The sequence below is a fragment of the Cryptomeria japonica genome, chromosome 4, assembly GCF_030272615.1.
Source record: "Cryptomeria japonica chromosome 4, Sugi_1.0, whole genome shotgun sequence".
Lineage (NCBI taxonomy): Eukaryota > Viridiplantae > Streptophyta > Pinopsida > Cupressales > Cupressaceae > Cryptomeria > Cryptomeria japonica.
In genome coordinates this window covers 589,067,993-589,075,759 of record NC_081408.1, presented here as the reverse complement: position 1 = coordinate 589,075,759, position 7,767 = coordinate 589,067,993, and positions in this window count along the sequence as shown.

The window sequence follows — 7,767 nt, the reverse complement described above, 5'->3', positions numbered from 1 at the left end:
ATTGACTATGGATTGTGGTACCCATATAGCAATGATTTCAACCTTAAAAGTATTCACAGATGCTGATTGGGCAGGTAATGTGGATGATCGAAAGAGCACAACTGGTGGTGCATTCTTTCTCAGTGGTAGACTGGTCTCATGGATGAGTAAGAAGCAGAGTTGTATCTCTTAGTCTACAACGGAAGCAGAGTATGTTGCAGCTTTCATGAACTACACTCAAACAATCTGGATGAAGCATGTATTAAATGGCTTCAAAGTTCTTGTATCTAAATCGGTAAGCATATTCTGTGATAACACAAGTGCTATCAATATTTCAAAGAATCTAGTTTTACATTCTAGAACCAAGCACTTTGAGCTTAAATATCATTTCTTGAGGGAAAAGGTTCAGAACAAAGAGAATGCACTGGAATATGTTTCCAGTAAGGAGCAGTTAGCAGACATATTCACCAAGCCTCTCCCAAAGACTACATTTATGTACTTAAGAGGTGAATTAGGGGTACTGCCCCTTCAGGAGGTGAACTAAAGGTATTTGCTCCACATCAGTCAGACATTGCATAGTCATTTCTTTTGACTGATGTGTTGAAGGATGCTTCTCCTCAGGGGGAGCAGCATAATGGAATAGGGAAGCTTGTGTCTCCACTTTGGCATTGTTGTCAAAGGGGGAGAAGATGTGAAGCGGAGAAGATATCTGCAAAAATTGGGGGAGAATATGTGAAGTGAAAAGATATCTTTGTATATTGCCATCAATGCCAAAGGGGGAGATTGTTGGAATTATGTGAATTGGTATGAGAACCAGTATTGATATTGTATGTTGTCATTGATGTCAATATGTTGAAGAGGTGTGAACCAGCATATGTGAGAACCAGTACAACACTGTGAACCGACATTTGTGCCAAAGTGAAGTGGTGTGTTTGTTCAAGGTGAACCGGCATATGACTATGGGAACTGGTACATGGAAGCTTTATATGACTACTGGTTGGTAGTCTCAACTTTGTATGACTACCGATTGGTAGTCTCAACTTCAGGGTTTCTAGTTGTAGTGCTTCAAGCTTGTATGGCCCAACCGGTGACTTTGTGTGATGAGTTAGCATGGTAACAATGAGTAGATCATGTTGCCACGTAAGCCTTGTGCACGTGAATGATTTTGCATGAAGGAGATTGTTCCTATCTACCTTGGGAATGTGCGAAGTCTGTAAACGGTGATAGCATGTGATGGGCTATAAGCCGCCATGAAATCGGTGGAAAATGAATGATGGAGAATGTCTTGAGATAGGATAAAGACTATTGTATTTAATGTAGTGTGCTCAATGGTCAGGATTGAACCGTTTGAATTCCTTAACCTAACAGGTTTAGGGTTTAGGGTTTATGCTACCGACCTGTCTGTTGTCCTATAAGGTCGATGTTGTGATTCTTTCAGAGGTTGTTGGCAAAATTTGTGTGTGTGTATCCTAGAGAAGAGATACATGATTCTTACCAAACCAGAGGAGAGAAGTGATACCTACAGAGTGTAAGTGCAGAAGGTGAAGAGGATCTTAAGCGGATTTGCATTTGGCATTGAGTGCTATTATCAGGTCATTGTTATACCTATTGATCTTTAACCACTTCAACAGTTGTGAAATCCCTTAACAGGGTAGCCTTAATTGGCTTGCTGAAAATCCTTTAATAGGGTAACTCGAAGCTATTGAGTTCTAGAAATCCTCTAACAAGGTAACCCTTAACAGGGTTTAACCCTAACTGGGTATTGTAGCCATCACTTAACCAGGTGATCCCTAATAGGATCGGTTCCTAATAGAACCTATTGTATCTGTCTTTAACCAGACAAGGCTCCTAACAGAGCGGAGTTCTAAAGAGTTCATAAACAAGCTTGTGGGTATTCATCCCCACCGTGGTTTTTCCCAGTTGGGTTTCCACATGAAAAATATGTGTGCCAAGTGTGATGTCTTCTTCATGTGATGCTATGATTGTTTTCTATTAAGCAGTGATGCATGTTGATCTAGCAGTAATATGTACATCTTTGATGGTAGTGTTACTACTTATCAAATTTCCATTAGTTTCATATCCAAAGTCATTCTATATTCTAGCCGGTTAGTATTATCGAATCATGCAGTCGGTACACACAGAGAAGTCGGTATGGACAGTCTAGTCGGTTACTGAAGAAAGCAGTCATAGAACACAGTATTCACCGAGCTATTTATCGAGTAAAGGTTCATGGCTACCGAGTGGTATAATTAACTCACCGAGTTGATATTCACCGAGTAAAACGTCTTACTAGATACATTGAACCTGGACATGCACATGAAAACGTGTTACAAGATCAAGGCACATCTAACCGTTTTTGTGTTGGAAATTGCACTAGGAGATTGTGTATGATTACAAGATCAATCTAACCTATGAGATATTTTGTTTAATCAAAGAATCTTTTTGTAAGATCGAAGCAATAAATCAGATCACCGCTGTAAGAGATCTATATATACAACATGATTCAAGGGTTAGATATATGACACGATATGATGTGATAAGAGATGCAATGAGATAGCAGTGTGTATGCTTGAAGGAAGACTGTTACAAAGACACAGAGGTCACCGAGAAGGTTATCAGTGAACAGTCGAAGAACAGAGTAAACAGAAGGGTTTACCGAGTTTCATTATGGGTTACCGAGGTATGCTACAAGCTAGGTAATCTTATTTAGAGCACATAGAATCTGCTTTAGCATTTCAAATGTAAAGTTGCAGATATTTGTAATGATTATATTGTAATGTTTTGAAGTTGTAAGAGAAACCTTTAATAGGGTAAAAGACTCTAACCAAGTCTATAAATTGTAAATCCTTTAACCAGGTGCTACACTTATATAGTGTTGTATAAATCCTTTAGTAAGGTAGATCTAACTGATCTTAATACTCCTAATAGGGTAAGCTATCAGAAATAGCTAAATGTAGCTCTAACCGAGCATTCTTTATTATTGCAGTAGTGAAGTTGTGGGTGCCATCCCCATCGCAGTTTTTCTCTCTAACCAAGAGTTTTTGCGTGACCAAAATATATGTGTTATGGAGTGAATCATGTATGAATGTTATCTGTTGATTATAGTTTTGTTTTATGTTATTGCACTATTCTGTTTATGCATAACAGTAAGGTTATTACAAAAGAAAAGTTGTGGAGTACTGATTCACCCCTCCCCTCTTAGTACATTAGCTTTCTATATTGGGCCTAACAATTGGTATCAGAGCTTGAATCTTGGAAAAGGGTTTAACCACCTGAAGAGAAAGATCTTAGAGATGGAAGGCTACAAACAATCTCGAAGGATTGTGCATCTTCAAGAAGAGCTGGATAATGCAAAACAAGTGATTGCAGACATGTAGAGGCAAATGCAAAAATCTCTGAAAGTAAGGAGAAGATTATCTGATGACTTGTAGGATTCTCAAGAGCTAGTGGAACAAATTGAGACATCATCTGAGAACAGTATATCTGAAGAAATTGAAGAAATGATTGGAATGTTGAAAGAAAAGAACAAAGCATTGGCTGATCAACTAAAAGCAATGAAAAGAGAACATGAACATTTCAATACACAAATGACTGAAAATCTAGATGCATTAAGGAGAGCTAAGGATAAAGCAAGAGATCTACAAAGAGAGAAACAACAACTTGAAGCACTAGTATCTGATAAGGATGATGAAATCACAAGGTTAACTGGTATTCAACAAAATATGACAGATCAACTAGGTTATGCACATCATGAAGCAATTCTGAAGAATGATGAAAATCAATCATTGAAACTTGAAGTATCAAGGTTGACTGGTGAACTTGAAACAGAAAAGAAATCCAGTGAATCATTGGAGAAGAGTTATGAAGCATCAAAGATGTTGGATGAGAAATTGAATACAAGTAGACTCTACAAAGTTGGAGGACTCAGTTATAAAGGAAATAATACTACCGAGAAAGGAGAATCATCAAAACAAGCTGAAAAAAGAAATAACATCAAAAGGAAGAAGCCTATTTGCTACTACTGTGGAAATCAAGGTCATACTGCCAACATATGCCAAATCAGAAAAGGTAAGCAACCGAATATCTCTAAGTCCAATGGACATTGTTATAATTGCAATAAATATGGTCACATACCTAATCAATGTAGAACAAAGTCTGTTAACAACCATCAGAAGGCAAAATTAAAAGGGTTTTGTAAAAACTGGAATAGATATGGACATAGTACCGAGAGATGCTAGTTTAAGAAAAAGAACAACATGAAGTATCCACACCGAGCAAACACTGGAAGTTACCAAATTTACACAAATTCTCATCGACAATATGCAGCAGTACCATGGGATTACAATATGAGGATATGGTGCGAATGTTGTGGAAGATATGGACATATAAGTGCCAACTGTTTTATAAGGTTTGGAATGAACAACCGGAGATCATGGAGAAATCCTGGTATGGCATGTTTTCATTGTCACAAAACTAGACATTTAGCTGGAGATTGCAGAGATCAACTGAGAAGAGACACTGAGGAGATAAAAGAAAAATTGAAGATGATTTGGAAAAAGAAAGAAATTATGTCTGATGAAGAAAACACCTTACCTACCGAGTTAGGTACACCTATTTCAAACTAGCCAAGAAAAGGTATGAAGGGACTGCATAGTTAAGATACAATTAGTCAGTTAGTATACTATACAAGAAACCTGTCAAGTCGGCTATCAAAGCAAAGTTGAATACTCGGTGAAAACAGAAAATGAAGTAAATTGGTAAAAGGTGAACCGAGTGCATTTAATACCATGACCTAACCTGCACGAAGCCCGATAAGGTATTTTTGAGTACTTAAAAGTATTTTCACGATCATTTTCATTCACCCAAGTTTTCGAGAAGCAGAGCAGAGTGAATCAAAGCAACCAAATTTCATTCAGAGCAAATTTTCAAGGTATTTACATCAATCTATTCACATTGTTTAGTTGGTTTCTAATCTAGTCAAATTGCTAGTGTCTACCGAGTGTGAAGAGTAAGCTACTTGTAAACCCTAAGGATAACCTGTCGAATTTTTACTCGAGATCTACCATGGTACCCAAGATCCAAGATCCTGTAGTTGTCCAAAATGTGGAGAAGCCATCTCTGAAGTATTCCCTAACTCCTAAAGTTGCCTCAGAATCGGATGATAAAATGACATTTTCACTCATCCCAGATCAATTCTTATTGGTAGAAGATGTCAGATTCTTTACCAAGTGTCGTGTTGAGGAACTCGGTCATGTAGAGATTAGTAACACATATGATGAACTGTGCACTGACGGCAAACTGGATAGTAAATTTGAACATATCAGAATCAAGGGATTAACTGAAGCCCTAGTCCATCTTCATGTGTTCAAACCCTAATGGGTTAAGTTTTTACTGAGCAGAGTACATGATGATTTCATGTGGCTATAAGAGAAACCGTTCAAGATCACGAAGGAAGTCATTCACCTAATCACAAGATATTCCATCTACGATCATGCTCGTGCACAGAAAATGATATCACAAAAGGAGCTAATCAGTCTAACCGGAGTAGAATCTAATTACTGAGGACTGAAATTGAATAATGTCACTGATGTTGAACTGAAATTTGCAATCAGAGTCATTGGTTATTGTTTCTTCCAATCTGCAAGGGAAAACAGTGTAACATGTGCTGCAGTGGACCTGGCCTACAAAATAGTAAAGAAGGGAATGAAAGTAGACTTGTGTGAAGTACTACTAAAGAACTTATTTGAGAACCTGAAAACCATAAGGAAGCCGAAGAAGAACAACTCAGCAAACACACTCAAGTTTGGTTCACTACTTGTCTGTATGTTTTTCTATTTTGAAAAGTTCTTTCCCTCAATCGGTAAAGTAGTATGGGAGATACATCGACCTATCACCCATCAAATCAATGATTACATCAAGAAGTTAGGAGATAACTTTAATGATGTCATGGATGATTACTTTAGAAAATTCCAAGAGAAAATGCACAACAGGTATAGGATTCCACCACAACTGGTTGAAAAATACAAGGACAATATTTGTTTTGAAGTCGACACTGATTACTGCTATGTAAATGTTGTTGAACCGAGGATTTAGTCGTTGCAACCAATGGGTTATGAAATTGATTATGACATCACATAGCAACAAATTGATGCCTACCTATCATTGCCAAGGCATGCAACTGAACTAAGGTATGGAACCTATGAAGAGGTAAAGGAGAAAGTAAAAATGAGCATTGTAGTTCCTAAGGCTACAAGGAAAGCAACAAAGATGATAAAAGCTTTGTCCGAGAAATTCAAAGAAGAATCTTCATCTACACCTGTCAAAGGCAATCTTGCCATTACCGAGGAAGAATCAAAAGCACAGGAGGCTACAATAACATTGAGCACAGAGTTGCCAAAGGGAAAAGTTCTAAAAAGAAAGAAACAGGACATTACAAAGGCCCTACCGACTCCACCAACAAAGAGATCAAACACCAGAGCATAAGCTACATCACCAAGAAAGAAACAAAAGACTGTTGCCACTCCTAAGGTAACAAAGACTTACAAGAAATCTACTCGAAGACTCATTTTGGCAAAAGAGTCGAGTGATACAGAGTCTGATGATGCTAACAAATTCCAAATTGTGAAGAGCAAAAAGGCAAACATTCACAGTGTTGAAAACTTATGTGCCAATCTCAAGGAACATGGTGGATTTGCAGGATTCAGATATGTTAAGTATGAGTCTAGGAACAATGATGAGAAATGACAGATTGAAGAAGCTGTCATATGTACACTTCTGAAGTTTCGGTTAGCTCCATTGGAACTAGCAAAGTCACTTCCAAGTGAACTCTACTCACATATTGATAACAGATGGAAATATGCAATGGATTCAGAGAGACAAATAAGAGAAAGAAGTCTTGTCCACTTATTTCCTGACATGTCCGTAGCCGAAATCAAGGAGCATTTGTCCACATACAATTCAAAATTTCTTGTGAAACAGAGAGCCTTAAAATTGATGAATGGGCTATATATTGATGTGGAGAATGAGACTAAGGCCAAGTGGTAGGAGATCTTCAAACAAAAGGATGTCGGTGAACAATCTCAAATTGAAATTGTTGATGTCACCGAGCAAGATCTAGATGTCATCAAGCAAGGTCTAGACCCGGTTGACACAAAACAAATCAATGAAGATGTAATGGATGAAGCCGCACCGGAGCAAGAAATGATTGAAGGAACCACTTATGCAAAACTTGTGTCTAGTGAATCGGTCTTAGAACAAGTTCAGCCTTATCCACCGGTGAAGCCAACAGCACCAACCGAAGCCCCCAAGGACACCAAACAAGCTACCAAAGGTAACAAATCTGAAGCTGCAGAAGATACAGGTAACAAGTTTGAAGCTGTAGTAGACACAACAAAAGATCAATCATCTCAGGGACAGACAAGCACAACAAATATTACAGTAGAGACCCCTAGCACCGAGCCATCCAAAGACACTGCAACTGCTATAGGAACAATGCAAAGTGTTGCATCTACCGAGCAACCTATCGAGGGACAGCAAGCCTCACAAGCACTTATCTTAGTGCCCTAGACGAAAGCAAAAGAGAAAAAGGTAAGAAAGCATGGTTTTAAATTTGACTTATCTAAACCGATCGTGTTGCCCAATGTCGACATCTCCAAATTAAAAGGGCAAGCACGCACTGAATTTGGTGAACTATGCAAAGCAAAGGCCGAATAGGAGAAACAACTTGCAATACAGAGAAAGAACAAGGTACTTCAAAAGGTTATAACACTACTCACAGAAATGCTACCA